The following is a 16,671-nucleotide window of genomic DNA, read 5'->3' on the forward strand; positions in this document are numbered from 1 at the left end:
AGCCCATTTATTGAGGAAGGCTATAGGCTAAATATGTACCACGGGTGAAGCCGGGGCGGACCGCTAGTACAATATACGTCGTATATACATGTAACTAAGATACTTCAACGTGAACGATGGATCTCTCAGAGTCACTTTACCACGATAACGTCATACAATATCCAGGATTAAGGCCTCATAACTATAAGATAATGCTCTAATATTGTCCCAGGATAAACACTCTTAGCGCATATAAGAGCCCTGGGTTTTTGGATCTTAGGTTCTATCAGCCTGGAGATAAGCTTACCACGTTTTAAACATTTTTTTATTAAAAGAGATTATTACATGAAATGCAGTGGTGGCTCAGTGGTGAGAACCTCGGACTTCAAAATCGATAAGTCGGGGTTCGAGACCGGGCGAGCGTGCAAGAAATAATTGATTTTTCAATTTATCTGCGCATGTAGATAACATCACCACTGCTTAAAACGGTGAAGGAAAACATCGTGAGGAAACCGGCATGTCCGAGAATCAAAAGTTCGACGACATGTGACATCTGCCAACCCGCACTTGGCCAGCGTGGTGGATTATGGCCTGAACCCTCATAGGAGGCCTGTGTCCCAGCAGTGGGAACATATATGGGCTGATGATGATGATGATGATTACATGAAATATTGATTTATGTGTTAAAGAGATGAATAAAATAATTGCCTTATGCCCTGTGTAGAAAGACGTGAGATAATTTGGTTAAATTCTATTATTAAAGCTGATTTTAGTTGAGTTTTTTTTACTCTAAATAAACTTTAACATCATTTATATAAAGAAATATTCAACGTTTTAAATATCGTATGTACAAGATGATAAATAAACATTAGAAAATAAATGTTTCCTATCATTTTCCAATTTCATATGTATTTAGCTTATTTCATTAAAATGTAATATTTTTCTTTCATAAATAATTGAATTACAGATCGTCAATAAGCGTAATATAATCAGACATGCTCTTTGTTATTTTTATTGCGGTAAAGACATTAATAATTTCTTATTTGTTTTGACGCAAATTGATGTAATAATATAATACAATCTTCATTACCATTTACAAATAATAAGTAACAACAATCTAAAGAAATAAAAAAATAATGGCATATTCCTATTTAAATATGTTATTGGTATAAATAACCTTATATCACCATAATTATTGCTTCATAGGGTTCCTTACCCACTGGATTAAATGAGACCCTGTTACTAAGACTTTATTTACTGTCTGTCTGTCTATCCGCCCATCTGTCATCTAATGTATCTCATGCACATAGCAGTCAAAATATTCAGAGATTATATATTTCTAACGTCGCTAATGACAAGTTAAGCAGTGGTTGGCACGGTCAAAGATTTGGATGGATAACCCATGTTTTCTTTAGCATATTTTTACGGAACTTAGAGTTTAAACGTATCATGTAATTGATGTTTGAAGTCTAATGTCTGCTTTACAATTACAAAAGCAGTTTCACAGTATAACAATCACAAAAGCCAGCCTATTTCCTCCTTATCGTTTTGAAAACGACTTAGCGATTTAACATGTGTTCTTTTTATTAGTCACAAACGGTCCGCCCCATCTTCGCCCGTGGTATATATATAGCCTATAGCCTTCCTCAATAAATGGGCTTTCAACCACTGAAAGAATTTTTCAAATCGGACCAGTAGTTCCTGAGATTAGTGCTTTCCAACAAACAAACAAACTCTTCAGCTATATAATATTAGTATAAATTTAACATATGTTACAAAGACGTAGGTATAAGATTTTTGCAGCTGTTTTGCGTACTGGTCCTCGTCAACAAGTCCCACTCGTTTAGAATTGAAATGATCCTCTCATTAACTCACTCTCACCACATCAGTCGCATGTATTGTATTTTAAATTTCCGAACGATTGAGGTTGTGAACTTTAAAATAAGCGACAAACTCTTTAGCTAATATGCCATTATAAGTGTAGATTTGACCTCTGAGTATCAAAAAAAAGTAAATAAGCACACTATAATCAAAGATATATTATATCCCCCCAGTTCCTAACTGATATATTGAATTCAAACCTTTCAAGAACATCTGAACGGCACATAATATATTCCAATAATAGCTAAGCTTTAATACATCAACATGACAGCCTCAGCTACATCTACATTTAATAATAATTGTAAAAATAAATGGAAAAATCGTTTTGTTAACGCTCACCCGGGCGAGGTGGCGCCCCCGCCCGTTTTCAGGCAGTTTCGTGTCAACCTCCGCGCTGAACGCACGTCCGTTTGTGAGATATTCTATTTTACGCACATCTGTGTTGTGACTTGTGAATAAGTGGTGTGAGTGTGATTTCGAATAAGGAATGTGAAAATGTAAGTTACGGTAAGCGTGCATTGTTTATATTAAACCCGTGTTCGCCTTCAATAACTATTTCGTTTTACGAGTCGTAATATCCAGTGTGCAGACGAAGGAGCTGCCCATAAAATTGTATTAAATGACATTTTTTTACCACCTTTCACACCGTTATATTGACAATACTTCTAGAAGTCTCTCGAATATTACAAATATTATATAAATATTTTGAAATTGACATGAGGTTAACGGAAGTTTAATTGTTATTTGGTGGAATAATGACGCTCCAATCTTACGTAGAATACTATTTTATCGATAATTTCGAAATATACTATGATAAATGTACGAACTATTAGGAGGTCATACCTGATATTATTTTCTGTAACTAAAATGGGTTGGAAATTTACGGCCAAATTCACATTTTATAAAATCAAACATTTTGGGGCGTTAAAATATTCACGTACACAGTATTCTAAACATACAACCGACGTCAAAAAAAGGAGGTTTTCAAATCGTACTTTTTAAGTTTGTTTCCTCAGAACTTTCGACTGGGTGGACCGATTCTGATGCTTGTTTCCTTTTTTTGAAAGCGGTCATTGTGGATGTTTTATGTTAAAAATAACTCTAAATTATATATCAGCTTTTGCTTTGCAATTATCTTATTCAGTATGAAATTAGTCTCTTCTGTTACTGTTCGTCCGTATTTATTATTATTTCAAGGTTTTTGAAAGACCGTATTCAACAAAAAAATAGAAATAATAGAAATAAAAAAGGTCTTAAAACAGCGGCTTTGTATTCAATTTAATGGATACTTGCATATTTATTATGTTAGTGTGAAACAAACTATCAATCTTATATTCATAAGTGTAACCGCTAATTAGAATATTAATTAGGAAGATGGTTGGAATTGATATGTTTTTATTTTTAATGCTATTAATTAGTTGGGAAATGTCTTTCATATTGTGTAGATTTTTTCACGGCGATGCTATTTGTGATAGAATTTTATAAAGGAATAGTTTCACGGATGAAAAAGCCGGTATAAAGCGGTGATGAATTCTATATTTAATTTCGTCCATAATTCAAACTAGTTTATTTAAGCTAACAATCAAATTTGCTAATGACATTATAACATACACAACGGGTTGTGTTTTCTCATTAATTGATTCTAAAAATAATTGTGTTTTAAAGGAGTAATGCTATATTTTTATTACAACATCTCTTAATTACCTGACTAGCGGTCCGCCTCGCCTTTACCCGTGGAGTATAGCACTCAGAAATCCTACTAATCCTACTTCCTACTAATATTATAAATGCGAAAGTTTGTAAGGATGTGTGTGTGTTTGTTGCTCTTACACGCAAAAACTACTGAACCGATTTCAATGAAATTTGGTACGTAGACAGCTGGACAACTGGAATAATATATAGGCAACTTTTTATCCCGATATTTTTATGGGATAGGGACTTACGCGCGGGAAACCGCGGGGCGCAGCTAGTCATGCTTATATCGGTGAAATAATTTTTATAATCGTTCAGTTTGAGAGATTAGCGCGTTTGAACAAACAATGTTTTTATTTATTTGGATTTCTTGAACCGTTTCAAAAGTATATTTACAGGTACGAACTAACAAAAAAACTTTAACTTGATACATATGGATCTTTATCAATGACAGTTTTCAAGAATGTATTTTCTTGTGTTTGGTTTTACGTGAGTATTATACATTTAGAAATTAAAAACTTTTTAACGGGTTAATAATATAATGAATAAATCGCGTTTAAAATCAGTTAAAAAGTTTTTAATTTCGAAGTTTTCAAGAACTTAATTGCAATATTAGTACGTAGACATAACTGCTGGTAATACTTAGAAATTGTACTAATAACTCAAACTAAAAATAATTAAAAAAAATCCAATTATAACGTATTTATTCAATTAGACTTCTTATAGAAGCACTGTTGAATCGTCATATTACACAGTTATAACATTTACCACCGGTTCGGAAGGCAGTTTCTACAGAGAAAAGACGGCAAGAAACTCTGTAGTTGCTCTTTTAAAATCACAATAAGACATATCTATGAATAGGTGTATATTATTATAACAATGCAATAAAAGCTTGCGTTCAGGTTACGAAAAACAAATCGCGAATGTTTTGCAATCTGTATTGAAATAGTAGATGTAATAAATAGTGACTGTTAGACTACCTGCAATTATGTTTCGAAATATGCAACCGTGATGGTATGTATTTTATTTTAATACTAGCTGGTCGCACCGGCTTCGCCCGCGATACATTCCGGAGTAAAATTTATCCTATAGCACTCAAAAATAATGTAGCTTTCTTTTCGTGAAAGAAATTTCTAAATCGGGCCAGTAGTTTCGGAGCCTTTAGTGTACAAAGAAACAACATAAACTTTTCCTCTTTATTATATTAGTATAGATAATTTATTATTAAAAGCCTGGCAAAGCACATGTAACACTATAAGTGTAGCATGTGATAATGAGTGGTTTTGACCACTTAAAATCAGGTGGCCCACCAGCTCCTATGCTTACCCTACCTGCTACCTTAAAAAAATCTTAATAATGTTTGATTAATTGAAGCCTATGACACTCAGGTTTTGGTGGCCTCAATTACGATTGAAATTCAGTCGTATCAAATAATGGTTGGATGTTATAGAAACATAATAGTTTTATTACGGTTTTAATACTGGATATTAGTGTTCAACAAAAAGGCATGTGGCAATTTCCCGCGCTACAATGTAATCTCATTTTCTAGCAGCTCGCTTTAATTTATATATTACCTAGTGATTAACACGCCTATTATGTGATCTGTAAGGCTTATCTTTGGATTAGACTAGCGAAACATGTTCATAAAATGTGTTAATAAGTTATACTTTCTATAATAGTTATCATTATTTTTTTATGCATGGACCTTGTATATTTTCTATAAATAGTTATTTTTATTTTTTATGCATGGAACTTGATGTGAATTTACTTCCAGAAGATTTACAATAGTCTCTTGGCAACATCCCTACTAATATTATAAATGCGAAAGTAACTCTGTCTGTCTGTTACGCTTTCACGCCTAAACCACTGATTCGATTTTGATAAAATTTGGTATGAAGATAGAACTGAACTTGGGAAAGGAAATAGGATACTTTTTATCGCAAAAAAAGGGTAGAAAGGGTTGAAAGAGGGGATGAAAGTTTGTATGAAAGTTCGTTATTGTCAAACCGATTTTGATGAAACTTGGTATGAAGATGGAGCTAAACGTGGGAAAGAACAAACCATACTTTTTAATGCGAAAAAAATACTCCTTACCATGTCGCGCGATATAAGCGAATTCTACGCGGGCGAAGCCGCGGGCGAAAAGCTAGTTTCATATAATTTTAGTTGTGATTCTTTTTATATTGACAAACAAGTCCCTTTATTTTAAAATTGTGACAGATGGCTTCCGCATTGACTCACCACATCATTATTATTACATTTGAAATACTTATCTGAGACAGAGAACACTTTTATTTAATGACTAGCGACCTGCCCCGGCTTCGCACGGGTGCAATAATGCATTTGATATACGTGCCTTTTTTTTTATTAATTATTTACACTTTCCTCCTAAATCACTCTAGGTTTAAAAAAAACCCTATCGAAATGTGTTGCGTAATTTTAAATATCTAAACATACAGACGCACAGACCACGGAAAGCTACTTTGTTTTATACTATGTAGTGATGTAATAGTATAAACATGTTTTTTATTTATTTGTCTATTTTCTTTAAATGTTAAAACTAAGTTATTAGTATTATATTATTTAAAAGTTAAGGTTAAGTTAAGGTTTTATGAGAGGTCTAATTAAATAAATAAATGTTTAAGTTTGAGTTTGAGTTTGTCTTTTTGTAATTGTCGTGTGTTGAATGTGCTATTTTAATAAACGTATAATATCTATCTAACTTCCCACTGACTTCCATTCATTTCCTGTCCGTTGGTACACGGGTGTCGAATGAGCGAGAAACATTAACTTGGCCGGATTCTGTAAACTTAAGAACTGTGCTTGATTAGTAACTTTATGGGATCTTGAAACCTAGGAAGTTAGCGGTTCTGGGTTCAATTAAGAAAGTACCAAATACTATAGAACTATTTGAGACTAGTTTTGTCCATGGCTTTGTAAGCGTTAAATTCAGATCTACACACCTTTCTCCCCCTTTTTTCTATAATAAATAAATTCCTCTTGAATCACTTTATCTATTTAATAAAAAAACCATTAAAATTTGTTGTGTAATTTTGAAGATCTAAGCATAAAGACAATGGAAAACTTATTATGTAGTACTCCTATGTAGTGTATCCTTAACTCTCCAGAAATGCCATTACTTCGTCCCCGTTGACGCAGCTATAAGAGATGATATTTATGATCAGAAAATTTGGATGTTTGACACTTTGTAGTTAGATGTTGTTTTGTGGGATAAAGGCTAATTAGAAGTCCCTTTATGTACATGGGGTATCATGTGACAGGCAAATAATTGTTAAAATCAATGCTTGTGTATTCATAATTTTCAAATCAAATCAAATAAAAAATTGTATATGAGGCTGGAGGCAAATAATTGACGAAATCAAATAAAATAATCTTAATATATAAAATTCTCGTGTCACAGTTTTCGTTGCCATACTCCTCCGAAACGGCTTGACCGATTCCTCTGAAATTTGGTAAGCATATTGGGTAGGTCTGAGAATCGGCTAACATCTATTTTTCATACCACTAAACGATAAGAGTAAGGCAGAACAGCGTTTGCCGGGTGCAGCTAGTAAATATATAAAATATAATTAATATATTTTTGATATAATTTTGAACTGCAAAATAGTATATTAGGATAAATTTGGCATGACATTCAAGACATCTCACGTCAAATCAGGTTGTTTTCACCCATCCAATTTATAACCATTCCGATCGTTACAGAACTTTAATTTTGCACGCCTCATAAACGGAGCGTTGAGGTAGTGCTCTACTCTCGCTTAACGAAAATCAAGGGATTTTTTGAACTAAAAGTATCTATAAATATTTTCTATCGCACTTGTAGAATAATATTCATACATAATTGTGAAGAAAAAACACTAGTTTCAACACTCATGACATTTTTAAATCTTATTGTGCTTTGTAAATAACTAAAAAAATGTTTAAAAAAATTATTCTAAGCCTGTCCGTTTGTATGTATGTATGTAAACCGGCGTGGTCACGATAACTCGCGAAAAACTTAACTAATCGAATTTATTTATTTTTTAAACGCTTCGGTATCATCTAAATTTATTTCCTTTCGAAGATCGCGGTCTAATTCAATGTAATTTAATTTTAATTGACAAAACAAAAATCCACTTATCGAATGTACATTTCTATCTCATCAACTATTTTTCTGTTACGTTATGCAAAAAGGCTCGTTTACAATACTTGCGTGTAGCACCTTATTTTTCCATTTCTGGGTAGACAATGGCGCGAAAAATTCAAGTCTTTTTTTTATTTTAATTTTTTTCTTGTAAAAATTAAAAACCGCTATGAGGCGTGCACTTTTGGATTTTCCAAACTTTTTATTATTTGTTATTATAGCGGCTGCAAAAGACACGATTTCAGAGAATTACAATTGTTGATCTAAGTATTACTGGTTGTCGAGATACAGCCTGGTGACAGACGAACAGACTGACAGAAGACAGACAGACGGACAGCGAAGTCTTAGTAATATGGTATATCAATTAAACAAAAACAAGGTTCTATATATTTCACTACGTTTTACAGGAAAGTGGATTAACTCGCTCGCTCCGAGCACATTAAGTTGTAATGAATATTTCGTTAGTTGATGTATGATCAAACCAGTGTGGATTATGGCATTTCTTCGTTAACATTTCAATATTTCCGCATAAAGCTTTATTACTATGCATATATTGTTTTTAAGTTAATAATAATAACACATAATAATAATAATACACTTTATTTAGCACCAATTTTAAATAAAAATAATGTATAAAAAGGAAAACAAATTAATGAAGAAACATAAAATAGAGCCAAAAAGGCGGCCTTATTGCTACTAAGCGATTTCTACCAGGCAACCTATGGGTAGGATTTTTCAATATACAAAAGGATAGATATTGGTGGTGGATGGCAGCAATTATAATTTACTTATATTATACACAATATACAGCAATTATAAGTTATTGGCTACACGCCTTTACCACATTCTGTTCTCATAATATATTATTGGAAATGAAAAAGGTATAATGGTAAGGTGAATCTGTAGTCTATGTATAGGTATATAGTTATATGTTATGTGTGTTATATGTATTTTATTGGGTTATTTCATTTTTGTTCATGTATTTAAACTTATTATAAATCTGTTTATATATACTTATATTTTAATTATGTACGTATGTGTGTATGTCTGTATGTATATAATATGTATGTATTAAATACCATCACCAAATTTTTCTAAATTGCCTTATTTTTGCTCACCTTCTATTTTGTATATTCTTTTTTTTTTCTTTTACTTTAAGGGTTGCCTGGTAGAGATCGCTACCTAGCGATAAGGCCGCCTTTTGCTTATTTAATGTTGTTCAGCTTTTCTTTGTTTTGTTTTTTATAAGCAATAAAGAATTTCATTTCATTTAATTTCATTTCATTTCAGTAGGTAGTTGAATATTAGTTTGATCGTAATAAGAATGTACTGCAATTCTTTCCAAACGCTTAATTGATGTAGTCAGTCAGACTATTAACAAAGTGAGGGTAGTTCGATCATTGAATAAACAACGTTCTCAGACCTAAGCACAATCCGTACAATAGGACAACAACAGATAACCTGTTTGGAAAACCTCTATTTAATTTGTAAAGAACCTTATCATAGTACCTATATGGTCATTTTATTTCATATTTGCGCATTAATTTTTTATGCCCCGACTACATGGATAGGCCCCTTTAATACCTAGATATATATATTTTTTTTTCAAATAAAATGTAGCCTATAAATTGGACCGTATATTTCTATTTCACCATATAAAATGTTGTCAATATTTTCATAGGTTCTACGTGGTTGAGGTAAATACAAACAGACAAACGGACATAATAAACTACTCTTTTGGGGTCTATAAAATATCCATATTGCACAGCAATAACGATTCACAAAATTTAGTTTAGTCCCTAATTATACATACAATTTTGAGCTAACATCAAGCTAATGCAAGCGGAATTTTGTACGGATATATTCATTTCCCTCGTAATTATCAACGATTTAAATATTTGCTTGGGATACAGCAAACAGAGTTCTCAATTTTCATCGTACGTCATCAAATAGTTTGCTTATAGTGTAGCGAAGTGTAAATATTGTCAAATGAAACCCGTTATTCCTTTATTTGGTTTATTTTACGCAAGTTTTGAGTAAATTTTTAAAAACCTTGGCACATTTGAAAATAAATCAAAGCTAGTTTTATCTATGGAGAAAAATCAACCTTTTTTATTTCTCCTTTTAATTTTAGCTCCATGGAGACCTGTGTTTCAGTGTGAGCAAACAAACATGGTAAATAATAATTGTTAAACTTAAAGGTTTTTCTACGATCTGTCAATGTTTTTCTATTTATATTGGCCAATTTATTGGACAGAACAACTCCTAATTACTAATGAAGGAAAATTCTCTGCTGCGCGGATATTTTATCTTAATTAATTTTCTTCCTTTATTGCGTCATTCCGAAGAAGATGAGACAGGAACAGAATTCAGTTGTTATTTCTAAAGTTCATAATTCTGACATAAGCCCAATGATCACCTATTTGTACACTTATGATAAATACAACTTGCAATTTCATACGAAAAACAAACGTAAACAACGTGGCACGTAAAAAACCTATATATCTATACCTACATTTATATAGGTAATACTCTGTATGTACAGCATTGTATTCTATAGAGTATTTTATTCGGAATTTTCCTCGCAAACCATCACTACAGTTCCGCAAAAGAGATTTTGAATACATATCGCCAAAAAGCCACGTTTTTGTTTATCCGATTAAAAAATAAGTATTCGGTGTTCGGACCGGTGACATTTCTGGCCTCACAAACACGACAGGGGCCTTTGTCGTTTAAAAAAGATGGTAGGAAATTGTACCATACAAAAAATAATCTACGAAATATTCCTATGGATTTTATTCGTACAGTCGCTTGACTGTCATGACGAGATTTAAAATTTCGTTTGTAGCTATGCTTACGTATTTAGATATACGATATACTAGCGTACCGGTGACCACCTCCTTATACAGTGGTTAACGCGTGAGCTTAGAACCGAGGGGTACTGGGTTCGATTCCCGTTGGGGACGCAAAAAAAATGTCTCGGTCTGGCAGGACACAGATCTGATTCTATGACTGATCACTTACTTGTCCATAAATAAAATTGATCAGTAGCAGATGTATATCATCTGCTCCATACCCCAGTAGGGGACACGGGACTTCACTTTATACTAGCGTACACCCCGGCTTCGCCTGTGGTAGGTACATAGCCTATAGCTCAGGATGGTGTACATTACCACCGGTGAAATTTTGAAATAGTGAGAAAGTGTTTAGTGTAGCGTATGCAGAGATAAATTAAAATTTCCAGTAAAAAAAATAATTATATTTTCGCTAAATTACTCAACAAATAGACTACACTAACTATATACTACTTAAAACGTGGGTCGGTGGCGCGAGTTACGGGACAACTGAGGGGCGACGCTAATGACGCGATGTGCGACGCGACCGAAAATCCGTTTTTTTAAGTGGAGAATGCTCATGCATACCCACGTCAATTCAAGGACGTGGGTTATGTCCGACTTCCACTGCCTAGAGAGGCAATGGACCTACCGACTAAACTCCACTGTGTCCCGTCTTCGCTATTCGCCGAGGTCGTGGGATCTCATATGAAATCATCCACTACCGCGGGTGCGGCCGCGTGTAAACAAGCCCACCGACGACCAGATAAGCGACTGAATATCCTGCGTTAGCACAAAACCTACAAGTGCATTTAAACAAACTCTTCATCTGTATATAATTATTTCGTGCACTTTATACTTTTAGCATAATTAATGTTAAGTTTTAAAAATTTATTATAAATCACTTTGATGATGCGTTTTCCAATTTTGTATTAAATGAGGGTTTAATTATAAAGCTTAAACGGGTGAATTATATATGAAGTATTTTGTGCATAAAATTCATCAAATTTTCAGTCATGTTAATCTATTTAACTATTATTTTAATAAAATAATAGTATTTTAATATTTACAAGTAACCACACATCCTGTCTTCGGCTGGGCTGTCTCGGAATTGAATCTAAAACAATAGAACTAGAAAATTTCATTTCGCAATTGACATTTTAAATAAGATTACAACGATCAAACTTTTAAAGTTAAGAAAAAGAATCAATTCGCAGGAATTGATTAATTTCCTAAGATACTTATATTAATAAATTTTTTTGTATACCAAAATTATACAGTTCTCTCCTAAACCGCGTTCACTTTACCTCAATGTTAGAACTAGACCAATTTTAAATGTCTATCCTGGATGCGCTAGCTTTCAAATAAATAAGAATCATCAAAATCGTCGAGTCGAAAGTTCTGAGTTCTGAAAATTTTGAACATCCTGTTTTGTAAAGTATTGTTAAAGCATAATAAGTAGGTAGACATGATATGGATTTATATTGACGTGACAACGTCTTAAATTAGGTTGCGGCTAGGAGTCACTCATGAAAAAGTGTAACGCCCAGTAACGTTACGATGAGTCACCGAACTATGATCGGTCCGCCGCGCGCGCAGCACTAGAGAATTAGGCGCATTGAATCGGCGCGTGCTTGTGTCTGTCTCTGTCTTTTTAGTAAACAAAATATATCTTCTATAGTTAAAATTTGTGCAATTCTTATTTTCATTCAAATCCTTGTTCCTATTGTGCAATGTAATAATATTCATATCAATAAATATTCTACCGACAAAAAGACGTTGTCACGTAAAATCTTCGCCCGTAAAACCGAATTTACAGGCAACCATTTTTTTTTTCATAAGCGAGTATTCTAGTAAAGCCGGTTTCGAAATAACGAGAAATGTAACATTCATACAGAGTTACGTGTAAGTTTTAAGCGTATTCATATCTGTGCGTACCTTATCTCGGGAAGTTTGAGTTTCGCTCAGTTTTCTTGAAATTTTGATTGAATAAATGAATATGTTGCTTTTGTTGCTTTGAGTTAATTTTATTTGGGGAATGTTGAATGGTGTTTGAGGTATTTTTTTATGTCATAGACGACAATGGAGCTGGGTCGCCTGATACCTACCACCACCTCTACCACCCTACCACCTACCACCCTCTACCACCGCCCATGAACATTTGGAGAGGCGTAAGGTCGACTACAGACTTCAAGCTGGAAAGGAATTAAGGAAGGATTGACGAGAGGAATAAAAGAAACTCTTTCTCCCTTTAAACAATATTACAGTCAGTTTTATATCTAATTAAAAGAAAAGCAAAGGAAAATTAATTTGTTACTTATCGTAGGTGTTTGGAATGGCACGTGCGCGCGCGCTTACTTGGGTGTGTGTGTGCAAGATTATAATCTGTCGGTGTGGGTGTGTGTGTGCAAAATTATAATTTGTCGGAAAATGGTTACCCAAAACCTCAAAAAAATGGTGAACATACTTTCTATTTACAATTTAACGTGTTATCTTTCGATATAAGAATTGTCGAAACTACTTACATGGTAATGCCCCGCTTGCACTTTACGGACGTTTGGGGAAGTTAAGTCTCGGGATACATCAGCATTATAATCTAACGAACTTTAATTCGTTAAATAGCAAACGAATGTATATATAACTAATGTATAGTGATCACTATTTTTCGATAGTTCGCAACCTTGAGAGACAGATTATAATCGGTTTTTACAACCTTACAGTATACTTTAGTATTTTAGTATTTAATAGCTTTATCTTTAATATATAAAATTCTCGTGTCACAGTTTTCGTTGCCATACTCCTCCGAAACGGCTGGACAGATACTTATGAAATTTTTTTGTGCATATCGGGTAGGTCTGAGAATCGGCCAACATCTATTTTTCATACCCGTAAATGATAAAAGTAGCAGAACAGCGTTTGCCAAATCAGCTAGTATCTTTATAATATCTTAAAAGGCATATTTACAGTTCATCCTGTCCATTTGCCCTTCAATTCATCTCATATAAATGCAATGAAAATACAACACTCAAAGCAAATGGATCCTCAAAATTAAAACGTAACAGAGTAATTAATAAATCCCCAATATTAGCATAACGCTTTGTAAACATGGCGACAGGAAAATGAAGCAATCAAAGTAAAGTATGAAAATGCTATTAATCAAGTCGACACGCAATCAGAAGGAGCCATTAGTTTGGTTTATAAGGAATAGTGGTGGAGACTACTGAAAGGGAATTTCAATGAAGCCTACCTTTTGGCGTGATGAGTTTTTAATTGTTTATTCATTAGCTCGCTTCGCTCGAAGTTCAATGTGTAAAAATGTTTGATGCTTTCGATATATATCTGAATAATTGAGTTAGAGTGATAACGACAGATGATGTCTTCCCATGGAATGTTTCAATAGTTTTTCAGTTAATTGTTAGTAATTTTTGTACATTCTGAGTTCTGACACAAAATGAAGGGAGTTATAAAAGTATATTTTTTTAATTATAGTCGGAAAATGTGCCTTTCATTTGCGAGAATAAAGCGATATCGTTTTTCAATATTTGCTCTTTTTTACCTAAAATTTTGTTATTAAAATAATATTTTGAATTAATCTCGCTGAAAAATATTGGAAAATTGCTGTTCAATTATAATAAATTTCACAATTTCAGGGTTTCGTTACCAAAGGGTAAAACGGGACCCTATTACACTGTTCTATTACTAAGAGTTCATTGTCCGTTTGTCTATCTGTCTTGCGGTCTATCACCAGGCTGTAGGTATCTCTTAAAAATAAAATAGTTTTTTTTATTGAATACTTTACCACTATGTATTTATATATATTTAAATGTGTTTATGCCAAACTTGGCAATATAAACAAAACTCAAACTCTCAAAATATTTTTCTACCAAGCTTCATCCAAATTGCTTCATAAGTTTAAGGTTAAAGAGACGGACAGACATACGTTATTTTCGCATTAATAGGGATATGTGTTATACAAAATTCTTCGATCTCTTAATGTACACACAAGAATACACAATCGTTCTGTATTTCACAAGACATACACAAAAATAGTTTTATGTCTCCCATTCTTCATTTTATTATCAACTACAGTTATAACCAGTATTCCTTTGCACTTAGTCATTAAAACTCGCCTCACTAGCAAAGGTTTGGACTGCTTTGATCATAATATATTGGGTTGTTAACCATTCTGGTAAACGATGTAATTATCTGGACTTTAGTTTCTTGCCAAGAAACTATGAAGAACTCAGTCTTCGATAATAATGATATGTTCATTTTTCATGTCTATTTCTTGATTCAAGCACGCTTCGGCACGAATTGGGCCAGCTCACACCGGGGAAGTATCACACCACCACAGAAAACCGGCTTGAAATAATAGCATGCTATTGTGTTTCGTACGGTGAGTTGGTGAGCCAGTGACCCGTGTCCTGACTCTTCCCAGTCCATTCCTTCTTTCAAGTCATCAATCTTTTTTTAGGATTGAAGGGGTAAGGACCGCTTAAAAGCGGGTAGCGCATTCGCGGAGGCCTCTAGGAATGTTCGTGGGCGGTAGTGATCGCTTACCATCAGGCGAACCACTAGCTCAGTTGCCCGCTATGACATAAAAAAAAGTTCGGCGACATGTGACATCGCCAACCCGCACTTGGCCTGAACCCTCATGGCCTGCTTTCAAGTGGGAACATGTATGGGCTGATATGATGATGACATAATATATTATGCGCAGTAGTCACATGTATTTCCAATTGTGAAAGAATTTCTGCAATTGGTTCAGTTAGGGTTCCGAAGATATATTCGTTTTAAAACGTCCTCTTCAGCTCTTTACTAGTACAGACTAGCTGCGCCCCGCGGTTTCTCCCGCGTAAGTCCATATCAGGTTCAGTAGCTTTTGCGTGAAAGAGTAACAAATATACATACACATACATCCATCCACACAAACTTTTGCATTTATAATATTAGTAGGGGAACATTGCTATTGAACCTTTAGTTTGGGAATTTAATATGCAGATTATTAGCAACTTCTAATTAGAAGTAGTTGCGAATACTCAGAGCGATAATAACAGGGAGGGAATCTAAATAGATTCAAAGTTTATTAGCATATTAACACTAAAACTCGACAGTTTCAATGTTACTGAACTACGATTTAACCTTTTTTTTATGACACAGTCGGCAATGGAGCTGGTGGGTCGCCTGATGATAAGCGATACCACCGCCCATCAACATTTATAGAGGCATAAGGTCCATTGCAGTCCTTACGCCTCTGCAAATGGATTGCCGACTTTTTGGGAAGGGATTAAGAGAGGATTGGCGAGAGGAATAAAGGAAAGGACTGTGAAAGGAAGGAAAAGGATATGGGCCTCCGGCTCCCCCAGAGCTTTTATTTCAAACTTTGTACACTTATCAAGGAACGGCGAAAATACAATAATTTGATGACTCATATAATCCTGATTAGTATCACCAGACTTAAATTATCTTTTACAATACTCAGTATCAAAGCGAGTGAAGCCAGTAGTAGTTGAGGGATGTTTTTTTAGATTTTTACCTATATAATCCTACTATCCTACAAATATTATAAATGCGAAAGTTTGTAAGGATCTGTGTGTGTTTGTTGCCACGATAAAACTACTGAACCGATTGAAATGAAATTTCGTACGTAGACAGATGGACAACTGGAATAACATATAGGCAACTTTTTATCCCGATATTCCTACGGGATAGGGACTTACGCGGTAGCCGCGGGGCGCAGCTAGTTTTGATATAATATAATAACAGTATATACCCTTAAAATTATGAACAAACTTTCAACAATGTTAAACTAATACGAATAGCATCAGATGTTCATTCGAAACAGCGTGCATGCTATTTAGTTTCATTAGGGTTTATTGTTATTTCAGTAGGTCATAACTCCCATTGTGGCGCAGTTAATTGCTGGGTGGGGAATTAAAAAATACGAGAAGAGACCATTGCCAATTTGCTGTACGTAATGGGTATTTATTTATATTTATTTTGTTTAAAACACGGTATTAATTTGTGACGTCATCTTTATATAGTATAAAATAAATTCGCTATTTTATTATGAATATTAATATATTAAGAGGAGTTTATCATTGAAGAGGAATTTGTATGTACAAAAATAAAATAGGGGGG

The 16,671-nt window shown here is 33.8% G+C and overlaps 1 protein-coding gene across 3 annotated transcripts in view; it reads left to right on the top strand.

The window, feature by feature from the left end:
• The first annotated feature begins 2,236 nt into the window (after nucleotides 1-2,236).
• The window catches only part of LOC119831779 (zwei Ig domain protein zig-8-like), a 137,187-nt gene continuing 122,752 nt past the window's right edge, over nucleotides 2,237-16,671 (top strand). For 2 of the 3 annotated variants that reach the window (XM_038355280.1, XM_038355283.1), the window contains exon 1: nucleotides 2,237-2,367. The gene's annotated coding sequence lies outside the window, so the exon portion shown is untranslated. The remainder of the gene's footprint in view (nucleotides 2,368-16,671) is intronic. The other variant, XM_038355282.1, reaches the window with a different exon arrangement.

This window comes from Zerene cesonia, chromosome 14, assembly GCF_012273895.1.
Source record: "Zerene cesonia ecotype Mississippi chromosome 14, Zerene_cesonia_1.1, whole genome shotgun sequence".
NCBI classification, from domain to species: Eukaryota; Metazoa; Arthropoda; class Insecta; order Lepidoptera; family Pieridae; genus Zerene; species Zerene cesonia.